Raw genomic sequence first — 19,970 nt, 5'->3', positions numbered from 1 at the left:
CTGGCCCAAATTCGCCCATCACCAGTAATGGATAATAGTTGCCTGGTTCCTGTGGAGTAGTGGCCCAGGGAAATCGTAACTGTCTGCAAAATGTTACTGCTGTTAGCTGATTCCTTGTAGCCATACTGTCCACAACCTTTGTTATTTAATGAGTTTCATATGGACCCTTGGTGCCTAGATTATATCTTTCAGAGCCCTCTACTGCCTTTTCGCTATATAGAATCCAACATATAAACCACAGCCTTCCAGTATAGTGGATATTACAGTTACTGGTTGGTATAATTAACCCACAAATGAACAGCAGTTTAGTGGTATAGTGTAGTGGGACATAGAGGGGTTTATAATGAGCTCTTGTCAGTGACTATCATTGGGGTTTCCCTGAGTCATTCTGGCACAACTGTCACCTGCAGGGTTCTCTTGGTATGACATTCGACTATGGAAGTAAGTGAGGGGACTAAGCAGTGTGACATGTTTGTTGGCAGAACTTGAATCAAGTTTTCTTCACTATTCTTTCACATACTGTAATGAAAAAACTAAATAAAACTTTTATTTTACACTTTTCAGGAAGACCAAATTAAATATGGTGATAAGGGAATTGTTTTTTTTTGGGTTCCCATTATATACTGTAGTAAAAACTCCATTAAAAATATTAAATCCAAATATGTAACATATTTAATGTAAGAATTCACGTTGTCAGAATAAGTGGGGGACCTTGAGAACAGAAATGGGTGGTGGGCTGTGGCTGGTAACTCCTAGTATGTGATTGGTGTAAGTTTATCTCATGAGTTTGTGTTTTGTGTAAGACATGTGAGAGATGGAGAGTGGATATACAAAGATTTGCCAAACACAAAAGGCGAGTGTAGCGGGGAAATCCCCTCCACATTTATTCAGTCATATGATGTAAAGTTGAGGGGCAAGAGATGCACAGTGACCATGGGTGTCACACTCCCTTATCAGTATGGCTAGGGGTGACATATAATTTTATTATAGTGTATGGGCTGTGTGTCTAGCACAGGGATCCCCAACCTTTTGAACCTGTGAGCAACATTCAGATGTAAAAGACGTTGGGGAGCATGAAACAAGCATGAACACTAGCATGAAAAATGTTCTTGGGCTGCCAAATAAGGGCTGTGATTGGCCATTTGGTAGCCCCTATGTGGATTGTCAACCTCCATTGAGGCTCTGTTTGGCAGTACACCTGGGGGCAAATTTACTTTTGGTCAAATATCAAGGGTTAATTAACCCTCGATATTCGACTGCCGGATAGAAATCCTTCGACTTCGAACGATTAAATCCTTCAAATCATTTGATTCGAAGGATTTTAATCCATCGATCGAACGATTTTTCTTCGTCCCCATAGGCTAACATTGACTTTGGTAGGTTTTAGGTGGCGAACTAGGGGATCGAAGTTTTTTTCTAAAGAGACAGTACTTTGACTGTCAAATGGTCGAATAGTTGAACGATTTCTAGTTTGAATCGTTCGATTCGAGGTCGAAGTCGTAGTCGAGGTCGAAGTAGCCCATCCGATGTTCGAAGTAGCCAAAAAAAACCTTCGAAATTCAAAGTTTTTTTTTATTCTATTCCTTCACTTGAACTAAGTAAATGGGCCCCCTGGTTTTTATGCAGCAAAACTTTTTTCCGAGCCTGGAATTCAAAAATAAGCTCCTGCTTTGAGGCCACAGGGGCAACATCCAAGGGGTTGGTGAGTAACATGTCGGGGATCACTGCTCTAGAGGTACAACTAAACAGTACTTCTCAGTACATTTTACATTCTTTCCAAAATTCATCAATTTAGGGGCAATAAACTGGGGAATGAATAAGGTACCAAAGACACTGCAGATATTGAATTTTAACTTCCACTATCTCTCTAAAAAGTCCTTTAGTTTGCCTTTTAAAATAGCAACACTGCATACCCAGGAGCTCATTCTTTTTGTGGTAAGGCAACAAAGGTCCAGTCCTAGAGTAGCCTTCTACACAGTCCACACTTCCATTGTACCCAGTAAGACCAGTCAGGTGCTGGTGTGACATGTAAGTGGGTGAATGGTGGCTGAGAGCCAGAGGATTGGGGTGCAAACAATGCTGGCTTCTGGAGTTCCCCATCATTAGATCCAGCCCTGGCAATGTTCTAGCCAATGCTGATTCTTACAGAATCATTCTAAGAGCTTAAAGTTAAAGAGTCTGCCCACAAATGTACATAAAGATTTACCAAGATGACCAATAAATACAGTATATTAGAAGGTACCCGTGTGTGGTTGTCTGTGATCAAAGTCAAATTCTTTAAATTGAGACAATTTTCAGGTTTATAAGTTTATAAAATCATCAAAACTGAATGTATTAAAATGTGACCAACGACATATAATGTGCTAAATTGAGTTAGAATGGATAAATAAATAGCTGAGAATACAGACAGAGAATTAGCGGTGTAACAGTGTAACAAGACTCATGGCAAGATCAGCATTCCTCCGGCAGATTCACTAAAGGGTGAAGTGGCTAACGCTAACGACTTTTCTCCAGCATTGCCACCCACAGGGACATCGTCAATTCACTAACAGGCCCAGGCGACAATTCACTAGCGTTCATTCGCATTCTATCGCCAGATTATTTTTTGCTCCGGGGAACAATCGTTACTCCGCAAATTCACAATAGTGCGGATTTTACTGAACGTTACCTCTTTCGCCAGAGTTGACTTTACCACCTCAGACCAAGCGAAGTGCTAAAAAAAAAGCAACATCCTCCTCAATCTTCTGTCACTTACATCATATCCTGTGTGCCGAAAAAAGGCATTAAAGTTCCAAAAACTCTGGAGTCTTTTCCCGTTTTGAAGCGGGATTGCCTGCAAAAGTCCTAACAAACTTTATTTGAGTAACTGGTTTTCTCTACACATTTCCTAACATATGGAACATTCATTTTACAGTGGGCTCATGTGAAGGGCATTATATTAACTCTCTTGTCTTTGCTAAGGTTCCCTGGACATGTATTTGAAAAAGTGATAATTTCAAGCATTTGCACCAACATTTATAATAAAGACCTCCATACAACTTTAAATTACCCGCCGTATGCAAATTGACTTAAGCGCAAAATCACTAGCAAATTTTCGCTAGGCACAAAGAAATTTAGTGCATCTTCGCTATCATCTGTGCTCGCACTGCAGAAGTAACTCTAGCGAAAAGTCTACATCGTTTGATGCCCAGGACAAAACTTTTTAGCGAATTAGCATATTCATAGCGCATTTGCGCCTGGCAAACTTGTGCGAGGTATAACGAATTGGTTGCTGTCTTCAATTTGCCCTTTAGTGGATCTACCCCTTTGTGTTCCCATGAAAATTATACTGCAGACTTATGATGTGTTGATAGAGGATGGAAATGTTGATCCCTTAGGTGTCAGAAAATATCACAGTAGTAGGCACGTGTTAATGATTCAAATTGATTATTTAAAAAAATACATAGTAATGCCCTTTAAAGCTTAAAGGACAAGGAAAGGCAAAGAAGTAAAATCCCATTTTTACTTTCTTTAATGAAAAATAAACCTATCTCCAATATACTTTAATTAAAAAATGTGTACCGTTTTTATAAGAAACCTGACTGTATGCAGTGAAATTCTCCCTTCATTTACTGCTGTGGATAGGAATTGTCAGACGGTCCCTAACTGCTCTGCAGGGAAACAATCATACTTATGAACAGCAGGGGGAGCCCCCGCCTTACTTCCCAGCCATGCAGAACTTAATCAGCTTTATTTATGATGATCCCTAAGCAGCCCAGACCACACTGAGCATGTGCAAGGTCAGGGTCAGGCAAAGATGTATAACAAAGTTACAAGATGACAGCCCCCTGTGGCCAACTTTGAAAGCATAAATGATTTGTTTGATTAGGCTTGTGGTGCAGTAAGTTCATGTTTATGTTTAGTATACAAAATACAGTATTTCTAGCCTTATTCTATTTTAGACTTTCCTTGTCCTTTAACCTTCCAAGGTGAGGGGTTTTCCATATGTCCATGTAGTGAAAAGTAACGCTGACACACATCACACCACAAAAGCAGAAGAATAGAGGGTTGGGGTGAGAGAATTGCTGATCAGATCCCTGTATGATTGAGTTAAATAGATTTTGCTTTATATGCAAGAAAGAAGCTTTAGTCAGTGAATTAAAGGAGACGATCAGAACAGGATTCCTACCAAAAAGCAACACTTCCCCCAAGTGGTAACATAATTTATTTCAGCCAATTTCCCAATAACATGCGTTACCATTTAGAAAATCTAATTTGCAGGCTAGGAAACAAACTGATGTTTTGTTTTGGATTTCCACAAGAACATTGATTTAAAACAACTGAAATTCTCCTCTGCAATTCTTTTCTGGCAGTGGCAATGCCGACCATTGTTGGACCTTTATACCAGATGATACTGCAGTTTTAACACTTAACAACACAGGGACCTGTACCATTCCAGACAGCTGGTGTAATGAGAACTGTTCTACCATGAATTATGCTCAGTGCTTGGCTTAAATCCATTTTGGGGTAATGCAATATTAGGTGATACATTTGCTTCATTTCTAGTAATCCATAGGAACCAACCATCAGGTACAATTTATTGGTACAGGTATAGGATCCCTTATCCGGAAACCCGATATCCAGAAAGCTCCAAATTACGGAATGGCTGTCTCCCATTGACTCCATTTTATCCAAATAATCCAAATTTTTAAAAATGATTTCCTTTTTTTCTGTAATAATAAAATAGTAGCTTGTACTTGATCCCAACTAAGATATAATTAATCCTTATTGGAAGCTAAACCAGCCTATTGGGTTTATTTAACGTTTAAATGAATTTCTAGTAGACTTAAGGCATGAAGACCCAAATTACGGAAAGATCTGTTATCCGGAAAACCCCAGGTCCCGAGCATTCTGGATAACAGGTCCCATACCTGTAAATTGTTTGAAAACAAACTTGCTATTTATTGCTACGGTTTACTAGACCTGGAACAAACTATCACAAATATCGAATACACTTAATACTTTAACCATAAGTCTACTGCCACATCTGCGGATAATTGAAGCAGAGAATCAGCCCCTATGCTCCTTTCAGCTTTCTGATGTGACTGCACCTGAAACCACTAGGACAAATTCACTAAAGGGCGAATTTTCTCCAGCGACCGATTCGCCACACTCTGCGGCACTTCACCAGGCGGAACCTCCTTACCACTGCACTAATTCACTAGTTGCATCTCAGCAGCCAAACGCTGGCGAATTTTCAGCTAGGCAAGCATTTCACAGCGAATTTTCTCTAGCGTTCATTTGTGCCTAACAAAACTTCACTAGCACTCATACGCTTTTTTTGATTTGAATAGGGTGAGTGCCTAAAAGTCGTTATAATGTTGGTGCAAATGCTTGAAGTGGCCACTTTTTCAAACACATGTCCAATGAGCCATAATAATAATGCCCTAGACATGAGCCCACCCTTAAACAAATGTGGCATGACCCTCAAATTAGTTTAAAAATATTGTTCACACATAAATCTTTAATAGTCCGCTTTAAAAAAAAAAGAAAAGTCGCCAGGGTTCTTTACAACTTTAATTCATTTCCGGCATACAGGATATGATGTCACTGACTTAAGATTGAGGAAGATGTAGCTTCGTTTTATCAGTTCGCCTGGTCTGAGGTGGCGAATTAAACTCTGAGGTAACGTTCAGTAGAATTCGCACCTTAGTGTATTTGCGGAGTAACGACCGTTCGCCAGAGCGAAAAGTCGCCTGGCGAAAGGGTGTGAGTGAACGCTACCAACAGTCTTGTTTGCTAGCGAATTGTCTTCTACGCCTGTTAGTGAATTGCAATGTCCCTGCGGATGGGATTTCTGGTGAATTTTCACTAGTGTCGGCCACTTCGCCCCAGTGAATCTGCCCCACTATGTTGGCCCGGGTGCAGGCAGATGGAGTGGATTCTATCATCAAAGCATGCGAGTGTGCGTTTTGAAGCCAAAATCCAATCTGTGTGCCCAGGCCCGGATTTGTTGTTAGGTCACCAAGGCCCAGGCCTAGGGCGACAGGATTTTAGAGGACGGCATGCTGCCCAGCCACACCCACATTGGTTTAATTGATTTTCTAAATTTCCTGTGCACCAATTCCCATTGCTCTAGTCCCGATGATGACAATTTGAGTGAATAAAAGGGAGGGGACAAGGCGATGAACGACAGTGGGCCTAGGGGCGCCCCACATTTAGTGCTTCAGCCTCTCGACACAATTTTTTTTGAAAACCTTAGCATATTTGCCACAGACTTATGGTAATCATATAGTTGTAACTTACGTAGTTCCAGACTTGGTGTATGTGACTTTGCAGGTCAGATTTGCTACAATCAGGCTCTGATCACAAGCCTCGTGAGTCAGTAAGATACAGTATGTGCTGACAATACTTTATTAGCTTCTATTCTTAACTTACTTCAATGTCCTGGGTGGTTTCTGGAGTCTATGGGGGAATGTAATAAAAGTCGCAAATTGAAGAACAATTCACACAAATGATGAAAATTCTAATTTCACAATGTGATATTCTTATTTACACTGTTATTGGATTGCCAGTTTTATCTGTGCATTGCACACTTTTCAGAAGTTCTTAAAGGTGTCACAATCATTTGGAGCATATAACAACTTTTTCAGTAAGAGGTTTTCTTACATACAGCGGTCACAAAAAAATTCACAATCTTTCTTCCACTGTTGGAAGTAGTCGCTAAACAGTGGCGCAACTATAAAGGAAGCAGATGCCACAGTCACGGGGGGGACCAGGGAAGGGAAGGGGGGGTGTCTGGACCCTGGACCAGCTTTAGGGTTGCCACCTTTTTGCCCCAGGCAGGGGCGGGCCATAATATGGTGGGGGCGGGATATTGATGTGTGGGGGTGTGGCTGTGACACCTATAACTGAAGTGGCGACCAGTCAATCGCCGCGTCAATTATAGGAAATCCTGCCCAGTTTTCCTAATTTGGAAGGCAGGCAGTTTTGACCTGGGCAACCCTTCAAAAAACCGGGCATCCCTAGTCAGTTTCCTCTAAAGCCACTCACTACAAATTTGCACACACACCCACTGCCTGAGATGGCAGGCATGCATGCGCTTGAGTGGGAGGGGAGAACCAGGGAAGCTGCTCCATGCACAGGTGCTTGTGCTCTCAAGCAGGTGGGAAGAGCAGGGGAGAGCCGGCCAGAGCCAGGGAAGTTACAGTCCGTGTCAGGCCCCTTTAAAGTGCCCCCGTCACTACTGGGTTATATTTCCCCATATTTGCCTTAGATTTGCGTAAAACAGATTAACTAACACTTTACATTATATAGTATACAATTAGAAGGGAAACTCTACCCTGAACATTGCAGGTCTCTATTAATACATAACACTTCGCTATCAAAACACAAACTTCAGCCCAAATCCTGTCTCTCCACATGCAAAATGTGTTCTAATACATCTTCTTGGCAAAGGGAGACTGCAAAACATGTATGAGAAGAGTCAATCAAAATCTGACTCTTGCATGAAGAAGGGATGAAGAGAGACAGATGCTTAGAGGGGGAGTAGCTTGTTTATTTCAGAAACGGGTCAAAACTTTTAATTGTTTATATTTACTGTAGTCATTTTCTAATTTCCATAAAAAAAGTACATTTTCATTTTGTGATAGTTCCCATTTACAGTATAAGGTGTAAAATAGCAATATTTACCAATATGTACTGTACATGGCAATTTTATGTGTTATGATAGGACACCTATTGTGATTAAAATTATCCTTGTCTTCGATGAGTACTGTATGTATAGTTCTCCTTGGAATATTTACATACAAATGTTAAAAAATATAATTAAACTTTTGTGCTTGTTACGATTTTGCTTTCAGATGTTACACTCCCGTGTTGATTTCTTAAAGTTACATGTGACTCCCTGCATTTAATGTAGATATAACAGATTAGTATCAATAAAATTAGTTGTAGGCGGTGGGCATAAAAAGTATCTTGCTTGCAAAATCTGAGTCTAGCGAGCTGAGTGGGTGGAAGCAACTACTGAACTGCTGTATGTGCAGAAAGAATTTTTCGTGGTCTTTCAGTCCATAATTCTCATTTTTTGCTGGTGTCATATTGTGTTTGTGCACATCTAAAGATAGACAAAGGTACCAAAGTTTTGTGCGATTGCCTGTGCATGTATGGTGGCTCGCCCATTATGACCAATATCCATCTTCTATGGATATAATTTGGTTTGGGGATTGGGCAGGTTTGAAAATGCAATGCCTCGTAATATATGATCGAAATGATGAAAACAAACTGTGTGTAGCCTCATATGCATTACATACTTACATGTACTTGTGTAGCTCACACGTGAGTGTGCTGTGTACATGAAGGTGTGAAATGCTGCCAGTGTACCCGAGGTCCTAGACCCATGAGCAACTCCTTGCAATATTACCTTAATACTTCTCACTCTGTTGGATGGTGATTCCCTGTCTGCGTTCTAGGCACAGATCAAATAGTTTGGAAATAAACTGCAACCCAGGTATTTTCCCAAACAATGAACTTTTTTATTGAAACACAGTCAATACATATCACAATATCCAGACAATGGAATCTCTAAGCACATTTACTTCAGTCAGTGGAAAACCATCCCAATTTGAGTCTTGGTGATCCTTTCCATAGCACTGGAAATCCCACAGGGTATCTTGCTCCTTGGCAACTTTCCCTGCTCTTGGGCTCGCCTATTCATGTCCCTGGCTGACGGTTTTGTCACCGCAAGGGAACTAACCCCAAATAACCTCCTCTTAGAAGTGCATAGCTGCTCACTAAATATTCTGCCACTGCCTTTTGCTCCTAAAGTGACTATAACAAGAAGTACTACTACTAACTAAACTTTCCCTAATTGGGCCTGACTTCTGCCCAAACCCAAACCAGTACCAGCACCCACTACAGTATGTGGGATACAGGAAAAGTGTTCTGAGCAAGGGTGCTCTCCCTTTTATATTCTTAAACGCTGACACCTACTGTGACCTGATATTACATAAAACTTTACCCTGGAAAAGGAAATATTCACCCAGGGTACACCATAGGTGTCCAAACTAAAGGGTAAACTGCCTGAGAAATCTATATAATAACCCTCAGGGTCATTGCACTTGGCTTCCTTCAGAGGGAACATTTGTTTGAATTTTGCTAAGTCATTTCATGGCCTACCAGCAGATAATACACCTGCACGCTATAATAAAACCAGAGGAGCAAAAAAGATACTTTTTGGCATATGCAGTTTACTGTAAAATAAGATTGGTCCAGGAACAGGAGAAGTTGGATGAAGGCTACTGTAAAAAGTAACACCAAATCCATTGTGCACCATTCTCCAGACTATGGGTCCTATTGTGGCTTTGATTTCTGAGCATAGCTTGGCAAATGATCAAGAGAGTAGAGCCTGGAAAACCCCAGCAGGTCCCTAAAACCCAGTAAAAGTGCAGATTGTGAAATACTATTTTGGAAATGATTAAAAGAGCACAGAGACTTCTGACATAGACAGCTTCCTGTTTGGAATAAATAGGCATTGTGCAATCTGCTAAATGTGGTGCTTCTGAGAATAATGCAATGAAATGATGAAGAATTCTAAAGAAAATGAGAAAATTAATTTTTTTAGCTCTTCATATTAGGAACTTAGAAGTGTAAAATAGAAGGGATAACAGAGGGAGGGAATGCTCTTTTTAACTTGCTTCTCAGATATGTGACCACGCTGCACGGAGTCGACCCTTTTAGTTGCCATACTGCCAGTCCAAAAGTAATGATCAGATGGTGGGCACTGAGGGACCATATTAGGAAAAGCATTTAGGGACACTGTGGAGGTGAAATCCCTTTATAATGTTTAAAATAATGTAGGATGCTCTAATAATTTCCTTTCTTCATAGTACTACTTTAAAGTACAACACCTTACTACCATAGTTTAGGGGGAATGTGTACCTAAGTTCATTATGAACCAAATAAATAGGCATTATATGGTTGCCTGCCTTTAATTCTTGAGTACTATCTTGTCATTGGCTGGAGGACCTGTTATTATGTATTATTCTTAGTGCCCGATGGTACAACATTAAAACACTTTGTAAGATTGGATGTAAAGAATGAAAAAATAAACTGATATTGAGGAAAAGGCAAAACACCCAAGCCCGGTACAGGTGAAACAAGCATTATTAGGGCCCAAACAGGCTAGGCAAGTAATAGGTAAGACAGGCAAACAAGGTTAGCACTGATTGCAGGTTTGGTAAGCAAGGCAGGTAAGATTAGGCAAGGTGTTGGAAACAGGTAACAAAGAATTAAGCAAAGCCTGTGGTCATGTTTAATACAAAGTGTACATATTGTTTGATAGGTTTCCCTGTCTCCTGCTTTGTTCTGCCTGCCCCATGCTCCCTGTGTGTGCCATACTCTACCTGCCCTATGCTCCCTATGTGTGCTATACTTGGCCTGCCTACTCTGCCTTTGTGTGCCATACTCTGCCTGCCCTATGCTCCCTGTGTGTCCCATACTCTGCCTGCCCTATGCTCCATGTGTGTGCCATACTCTGCCTTCCCTATGCTCCCTGTGTGTGTCATACACTGCCTGCCCTATGCTCCTTATGTGTCCCATACTCTGCTTGCCCTATGCTCCCGGTGTGTGCGCTATACTTTGCCTGTCCTACTCTGCATGTCTGTGCCATACTCTGTCTGCCCCATGCTACCTCTGTGTGCCATACTCTGACTGCCACATGCTACATGTGTGTGCCATACTCTGTCTGTCCCGTGCTAACTGTGTGTGCCAGACTCTACCCACCCTATGCTCCGTGTGTGTACCATACTATGTCTGGCCTATTCTCTTTGGGTGTGTCATACTCTGCAATTAAGACATTCATATGGTGCCTGCAGATAGCTCAGCTATAGTAAGATGTACATATTAATTAATTCCTGACAGAACACCATGTGTAGAGTTCATTTGTTATCCTTTCATATTAGTTACATCAGTCGTATTGAATCCTGGGCTCACCTCATGAGTCAACTCATAATGCCCGTGGGCAAGTCACACTTACATAGGTTAGAACATGCTCCTGTAAATACAAGCAGTTATAGTAAACTCTATGCGTAATTCTGATTTAATGATCTGAAAGGCAGAAATAAACAACCTCTAATGGCATTCATTCATATCTATAATTCTTGGCAGTGCTCCCTATGAAACATATCCATATGCCTAAACATGCTGTGACCACCCACCTGTAGTAATGGGAAGTTGGGAACCAATATCATGTCAATTCATGCTACAGAAAAATGTTCTAATGCCATTTATTTATAAAATGATTAAGTACATAAAAGCCACACTTGTAGGTATTACCTGAGTAGCAATTCAGAGAGAGGGCAATTTAGCTGTGATTTAAATCTACTAGAACCTCCTTACATGTTAAACAGAGATGCTATTTAACAAATGAAAAATACTTTTTTTGCATAATAATGTGTGGGCTGGGTTACCATTACTATTAGGGGCAGATGTATTAAAGGAACAGTAACACCAAAAAAATGAAAGTTTTTTAAAGAAAATTTAATAAAATGTAGTGTCCTGCACTGGTAAAACTGGTGCATTTGCTTCTAAACTATATTTTATATAAACAAGCTGCTGTGTAGTCATGGGGCAGTCATTTAGACACAGGATACACAGTAGATAACAGATAGGCACTGCAGAATCCCATTGTATACTACAGAGCTTATCTGTTATCTGCTGTGTATTCTCTGCCTTTTCCTTTTTCAGCTTTGAATGGCTTTGCTTTATCATACCTGGAGCCTGGGAACAATTAGAATTCAACTATTCGCCACCTAAAACCTGCTGAGTTCATGTAGAAGTCAATTCAAATTCGATTCGAGTTTTCAGGGTCGGAAATATTAGTTCATGTTTTAGATATTTAATTTTCGAGGTCATTCGAGTTCATTCAAATTAAAAAAAACTAATATTTGGTCTTTGATAAATCTGCCCCTTAGTGTTAAATTATCAAAGGACTTGTCCAGGCTACTTATCAAAATAGGAACTCAACTGGAAGGTGGCTCCCTTGGACAGCCCCTAAAAATGCAAGCAAATTAAATGTGCTCATCTACTGCTCCATGATCCATTTGGAAAGTTTATAACTTCAACATTTAGTTTGGTCCACAAGTTCCACAGACATGTGGGGGAAAAACTAATCCCTGAGCAGTAACCCATAGCAACAAATCAATCATTAGCTTTACTAAGCCAGCTGCAGGTCGAACATTGAAATCAATCATCTGGGAAAGAAGGGACATCACCAGGGAGGATTCTGTGGGAAGATAGGGCTGAACATCTAGCCAGATCCATTCTTTAAGAGCAGGCCCAGAACCTAAGGTTCAACAAATTCAAAAAGAGACATAGGGAGTCTATTTACTAACTTTCCAATTTCTATTCAATTTTTTTTGTCTAAATCTCTAAAAATTGGAGTTTCATTAAGTGTAAAAACTACAAAAAACTATAATACAACATTTTTCCAAGAAATTGCTGTTGAGGTCCTAAAGAAGTCAAGCAATGATTCTATTGGACCATAATTTTTATGTTTTATTGGATTTTAACAAGTACAAAATAGAGGTGTACAACATACTGTAGTATGGGATAGAATAAAGAAAGGAAATACCATTATAGAGAGTTCTTGCAAAATATCTCAAGTATAGCAGAAAGCAGATTGTTTGTAAACAATATATAATTTGGTATGAGAACAGCAAGCCTATGATAACAGTGGCATATTTATACAACTTTTTGAAATATCTAGTGGGCTACATTTCTGTATGGTTCTTAATAGTAAGAAAAAAGAGAAATAAACATATGAAAAAAGCAAATATTGGGGCTGTAAGGAGAGATATATCCAATATCAATCCTATTGGACAATTTTGAATCAATATGGATTTTTATAGTTTTTTCACTAAAATGAGATTGTTAATAAATAGGCCTCTTTGGGCCATTAACTAATATGTCATTACTCGAAAGGTCAAAACAAATCACAGAATAAAGACAATGTAAATAAATTCCATGGCTTATTCTTAATTTGCATTTTCAAAACTCAGGATCCAGTCAAAGACCATGTCAAATAAGTCAAAAGATAGCAGCACTCCCATCTTGTAAAGATAAAACCGCCTTTATTATTTCATACGACAACTCCAGCAATGTTTCAGACCATCTATGTCCTTTCTCAAGCTGATACTTTATCTGCTTGAGAAAGGACCTGGATAGTCGGAAACGTTGCTGGAGTTGCTGTATGAAATAATAAAGGTGGTTTTATCTTTACAAGATGGGAGTGCTGCTATCTTTTGACTTTGAGCTACAGTATAAGGTATGTGAAGGTGAACATATCTTTTGCATGCACACCCAGAAGAAAATACATATAACGTGTGATGGAATGTCAAATAAGACCAAGAGCCACAAACAAATGCACTTTATTATCAACAGCATGGCACAGACAGATATTTCATTTTACATCTATTGTAAAAGAGAGACTCCCATCAACATATTAGCGGTAACCATTCTGTATTGAGATGTATGTTGCTTCTTCGATCGTCAACTTATAAAGTGCATAACCTATAGCATCTGCGGCAACAAAATAGAATTATATATCTTTTTCCTTTCTTCACAGAGAATAGTAATAAATGTACATTAAAATATATGCAGCTCTGTAATATATTAAAAACAGCATCTTCTATAGAGATATAGGCATTTTAATCTTAATTATTATATTTGAATTTATAAGGAATAATCCACCAGATAGAAATCACATATTAACAAGGAAGAAACACCCTTTACAAAAGTCTGGCAATTCATATCCTAAATATATTACTATGTCATACATTGAATATTACCTAGTGGGGCACTAGCAGGCCTATTTATAAAGGTGCGAAGAAAATGCATAATGTGTGTGTGTGTGTGTGTATATATATATATATATATATATATATATATATATATATTTTTTTTTTTTTAAACATGCAGACAATTCAGCACATTTTTCTTGCCGGCACCCGGGTATCAGCACGGTTAACGGTGTGCACCATCCAGTCCCAAATATATATTTTGGGTTAAAAACCTTATGAATTGTATAAGTCAACATAAGGTACATGTTTCGGACCTCTTGGGTCCTTCCTCTGGTGCAACTTGCACCATAGGAAGGACCCAAGAGGTCCGAAACATGTAGTGCTGAAATAAAATCCATTCACACTTGAAGACTCTCCGGTTTCTATCATACTTCATACTTCTGGTGTATGCAGTATTCTTTCCTAAAATTCCTATTACATGGATATAAGCAAAAGAATATCAGGTGTATGGCAGAACTTTCTAGACACATTACTCACTCATCGTACAGGAAACACAACTCTAATATACAGAAGATGTAAGTGGGCAGGCCCATTATGACAATACTGCCATAAGGCCTCCATCAAGAGGGTGGGATAGAACAGGGCAGAAAGAATTCATCACATATGTCTCCACGTTTTAGGCACATAAAACCTACATACCGTATATACTAGAGTATAAGCCTTCATGAGCATAAGCCGAGGTACCTAATTTTACCTCCAAAAACTGGGAAAGCTTATTGACTCGAGTATAAGCCGAGGGTGATAAATGCAGCAGCTTCTGGTAAGTTTCAATCAAAAAATTTAGGGTTTCTGCTCCCATTGGAGGTGCCGGCATCTCGTTTTTGGATGCCGGCGACCATTCTTGGACGCTGGCGAATATTCTTGGAGACTATTCTTGGATGCCGGCGACTATTCTTGGACGCCGGCGACTATTATTAGGTGCCGGCGACTATTCTTAGATGCCGGCGACCGTTTTTGCGCTTGACCCGAGTATAAGCCGAGGTAGAGTTTTTCAGCATATTTTGGGGGCTGGAAAACTCGGCTTATACTCAAGTATATACGGTAAATGTTTATAGTTTCCTAAACCAAAATGTACAAAAGTCAACAGGGGAGTGATCTAAAAAGCACAGACTATTTGCAGCAGCCTTTATTGCACGGCATGCCACTTGCAGCTTATGGCACTCAACCAAGTGTATGGGTTAAAAAGGTCATACTGACTTTAGTTTCACAATGATATGGTTACAATAGTGGGTGCCATGTGCATCACATATATATTATGTTGGATAAATACTTATCTTCTATGCAATAAATAAGGCAGCCGTTAGATGTGCTGTACAGATGTGCAGAAGGTCAGTTTCATTACCCACGATAACATAATATCCTTGGAAAATACACATAAATCAGCCCATTTGTTCCTAGTGAGAGCACAATATACAGTATCGAGTTACAGTACTAACACTCAGGCCGACATGTCTGCAGCAAAGCAAGCACTAACAACAGATAACATTTCCTTACTGTCATTTCTGATAATGAAATATGGAGCTCATTGTTCCTACTCACAGAGGTACCCAGTGCATTGCTTAGAAGGTATGTCAAGTCCAAGTAAAAATAAAAAAAACATACAATTTTGTTCCATAATCCCCTTCAGGTTGGAGTATCCAGTTTTTAACAACAGAAAGATTTTTGCTTTTAAGAGATCAGTGTTTGCCATGTATTTGGTCACTTATCCACAACACCACATGCCGGGTTATAATTGAGGATGAGGAAAGTTTTTGCCTAGTACATTTTTGCAGTGAAATTTGTGCTTTTTCCAGTAGTGAATATTTTTGCATATCCACACTAGACTTTTTCTTTAAAAAAAACCCCACATTTTTCTTTTAAATGATTTTTATTGTTTTGCACCAGGAAAAGCGCAGAAAAAACCCCCAATGGTTTTATTATAATTTTTCCCTATGCTTTGTTTTGCTGTTAAAAAAAATATGTTTTTTAAAGGGGACCCATCACCCAAAATAAATATTCATAATCCTATTTTATCACATCAGTCAAGCAAAATGAACTTTAATTACACTGTATAAATTATTTGAATCTTGTTTCCTTCAGTCTGGGAACCTGTAATTATAGCAAGCAGGCAGGAGCCATTTTGTGGGCACTGTTATTAAGGCAAGTCTTGTATCAGCTCAGAATCTTGTTTGGGCACCAGAATGGGGGACCTGATGTCCATCCTCATGCCCTGGCTACACAATTAAATGGTTAAGAGAACGGGGGAATGTGGGGAGAGCAGTGACACATAGGAAGTGCTGAATGGAAAGTGAAAGTAATTGTCTGTAGTGGAGTGGAGTAGTGCGGGACATTTCCTGGCAGGGAATTACCAGAACTGGACTGCTACAGGTTCCTAGGGTAGTGGTCATGCTATTTAAATGCATAATGTACTGTGACCGTGTTTACTTGACCTTTAATGTTATATAAAGTTATTTGTTACACCGTACAAGTGTGTAAGTGAATGTTATTCCTAATGGGCCAACTGTAGGTTTATTCCTGGATCCCATTAGGTGGAGGCACTGCCAGAGAGGAGTTTCCCAGTACCTTTCACTTTGCAAAGGAGACTTAAAACCTGCATCAGTAAGAATTATGTGATGTACAACCTTGGCACCAGGGGGGTGGCCAAAGAGAGGTTACATTTTTATCATTTTAAGTAAGGATGCATCCAATTCTAGCACTTTATTCAGGCTTTGGAATCCTATGGGGCAGATTTACTAAAGGGCAAATTGTCGCTTCTCACACATCGCACCACTTCGCCAGGCGCAAATTCGATACCACTACGCTAATTCACTAATATGCAAAGTTGCTCCCCTGGGCTCCAAATGCTGGCAACTTTTCCCTAGCGTTACTTCAACAGTGCGAGCATTTATTAGCGAAGGTGCGCTAGCATTCGTTTGTGCCTATCAAAAATTCGCTAGTGATCTTGCACTTAGATCAATTTGCATTCGGTGGGAAATTTAATGTTGTATGGACGTCTTTATTGAAAATACGCAGAAGAAAACAAACGGAGAGAAAGGGAGTGAGGATCCTCATGTGAACAACCAGCAGCCAAAACTTTCAATGCACACTAACATCCAGCCATAGTCAATGGATCCATAGAACAAGGGTGTATACAACTTCAAATTTATTCAAGACGTTCAATTAAAAACAAGATATAAACACAAGGATGTTGCAGGCAGGGGGGAGCATGGCTTATAATAAATGTTGGTGCAAATGCTTGAAGTTACCACTTTTTCTTTTACATGTCCAGGGAAAATAAAGACAAAAGAGTTAATATAATGCCCTACACATGAGTCCACTGTAAAATGAAGGTTCCATATGTTATGAAATGTCTGGTGAAAACTGGTTACGCGTTTTTTGAACTTTGATGCTTTTTTTTGGCTCACAGGATATGATGTAAGTGACAGAAGATTGAGGAAGATCTAGTTGCTTTTTAGCACCTAGCCTGGTCTGAGGTGGTGAAGGCAACGTTCAGTAAAAAGTTGCCTGGCGAGAGAATGTGAATGACCACTAGCGACGGTCCCGTTCGCTATTGAATTGGCGCATTCGTCTGTTAGTAAATTGCCAATGTCCCTGTGGGTGGCAACTCTGGCGAAAAGTCGCTAGCATTAGCCACTTCGCTTTTTAGTAAATCTGCCCCTAAGTGTTTAGCTGAACCAAATCCAAACCCCCGACCTAAAGTCATGTGAATTTAAAGCTTTTAACACCCAGATGCCACAACTATTTCATAAAAATATTTGGAAATTTTAGATTGTTGTCAGACCTTTAAATTGGGATATGGGGTTGGTTGATAAGTCAGGCAAATGTTTTGTGTTTTACTGGAATTCTTAATAAATGGAAACATTCTACAAAGCTCAATCCTAAAACCTGTACTGGTGCAGCTGTTGCACTATCATTCCAGGAATTACAGCCAGATATTAGGACACAAGTACATGATTTCAAGTGGGCAGATGTAATAGCTTATGGTAGCCCCATGTCAACTTTACAGTTCAGCAGAGTAAAGCTGTTTGTGTGTTTTGGTTGCATACACTGCCCTCAAGTGGAAACATTTATTGTTTCATGGTTTGTAATTAAATCTGTAATAATAGGAGAAAGGTTATAATGGGAACACACGGTATTTGAAGCAAGGCCAGCAAAGCCTTTTTATTCCTTCCTGCTGGTTTGAGTAAAGCCAGCAAAGCTGTACAGATTACTCTCAACGTGAGGTTATGATTCATAATGGGGGTTCTGGCTAAGCAGGGGGCGTTAACTGCAATCATGGAGGATGCCATATGCGTTAATGTAGGTCGCTGAATTTTTTCTTATTGGTCCTTAAAGGTAAACTATACCCCCAAAATTAATACTTAAGCAACATATATATATGTAAATATTGTCCTTTTACATCTCTCGCCTTGATTTTGTGATGGTCTCCGTGCTGCCTCAGAGTTCACAAATTGGGTTTCTTGGTTTTTCCGCACCTTCTAACCACCCATCACCACTGTTTAGAAGTCCTTTAATCTTAGACGTGCCTCAGAGATCACCTGACCAGAAATACTACAACTCTAAGGGGCCAATTCATTAACTTCGAGTGAAGGAATAGAAGAAAAAATCCTTCGAAGGATTCGAACTAAAAATCGTTCGTACATGAATCTATATGATCTGAAATGCATGTGCTATAATTATTTTAGATATGGACTTGATAAAATATAGCATTTATGCATAAAGGGCATTATATGATTTCAAGCTAAATTATTTATATACTTAAGATGGTTGATTACAATTAAGACTTATAATGTCTTACACTGATTAGGAGATCCTATATTGGGAAGTATATACTGTAAATCATGGATGTCGTACCTGCAGCCTTTTTAATACTAAAAAAAACCTATGGGATTTAATATACAGATATTGGGTCATTCAGCATTGCCTTGCCATCAGCATGGACTTATGTCAGCATAGTTAAATTATATACTCTTTGCATCTACGTCTATTTTTCCCCCAATTTTGCTTCCGGGGGGCCCAATGGAAATGCCCTGTCTACTCTTCCCTAAAACTGTGCTTCATTAGATCAGTTCTCTACAGGACTTAGATTCAAACATTAAGTCCCAGTTCACAAAGTGGGTAGGGCAATAAAAAGGGCATGTTGAGGTCTAGAAGTGCCTTCTACACTAAATAAAATAAGAATTTAGAATTTTAAACAGAACTTAAAAGCAAGAGAATTATACAATATTATAATTATTTACAACACTTTCATGCTTTCAGATCCATTCATTTACATATAGTCCTAAGAAAAAGGGCCGTTCCTGCCATGAGGCAAGGTGAGCACCTTTTGACCCGTTCGGTTGCTAAACTTTTAAGCGCAGAGCGGGAGAGGAGGTTGCTGCCTCAGACGGCAACAGCCCACGTATTGCCCCTGCTAAGAGATTATTGAAATGCCTCATAAATACAATTTACGGCAGCTATATTATAACATCATATCTTTTTCCTTCAACATGTGCTATTTTGCAGCCATTATTCATGGTGTGTTTGAATGATGAGATGAAGAGACTTTGACATCCAAATATTTCTGTGAATGACATAGCCATTTCAGACCGTTTCTCTGTAGAGATTCCACAGCAGCTGCTCTACTACATAAACTGATCTTAAAGCCCATATATCAATGTGCATTAATACAGCTCTGATAGTGCTACATTCATGTTATTTACCCTTGGCCTAACAAAAAGATACATATTCCACAGCTCTATGATTTTTACTGAAGCCACAATTATCACTTTAAATCAGAAACAAACCCTAAAGTAAAAAACACCCTACCCTACATAGACCCCCCTCCCCCCAGCCTAGCTGCCCCCCCCGGCAAATGCCCCTAACTCTTTACTTACCCCTCAGTGCATATTCAGTTCAGCGGAGTTCACAGACGCCATCTTCTTCTCTTCGGTAATCTTTGGAAAGAGACAACTGTGCATGCGCCAAATCTCAAAAAAAAATTTCTGAAGCGCCTGAAGATGGCAACCGTGAACTCCACTGGACAGAATCTGCATGGAGGGGTAAGATACAGCTGATACAGTCCCTGACTTTGCTGGAACCCATGGGAAGTCAGGAAGCTGAGCACTTTGAGATATGATAGCTGGCTAAATT

The sequence above is a fragment of the Xenopus laevis genome, chromosome 2S, assembly GCF_017654675.1.
Source record: "Xenopus laevis strain J_2021 chromosome 2S, Xenopus_laevis_v10.1, whole genome shotgun sequence".
NCBI lineage: Eukaryota > Metazoa > Chordata > Amphibia > Anura > Pipidae > Xenopus > Xenopus laevis.
Note: the sequence above shows the minus strand (reverse complement) of the source record.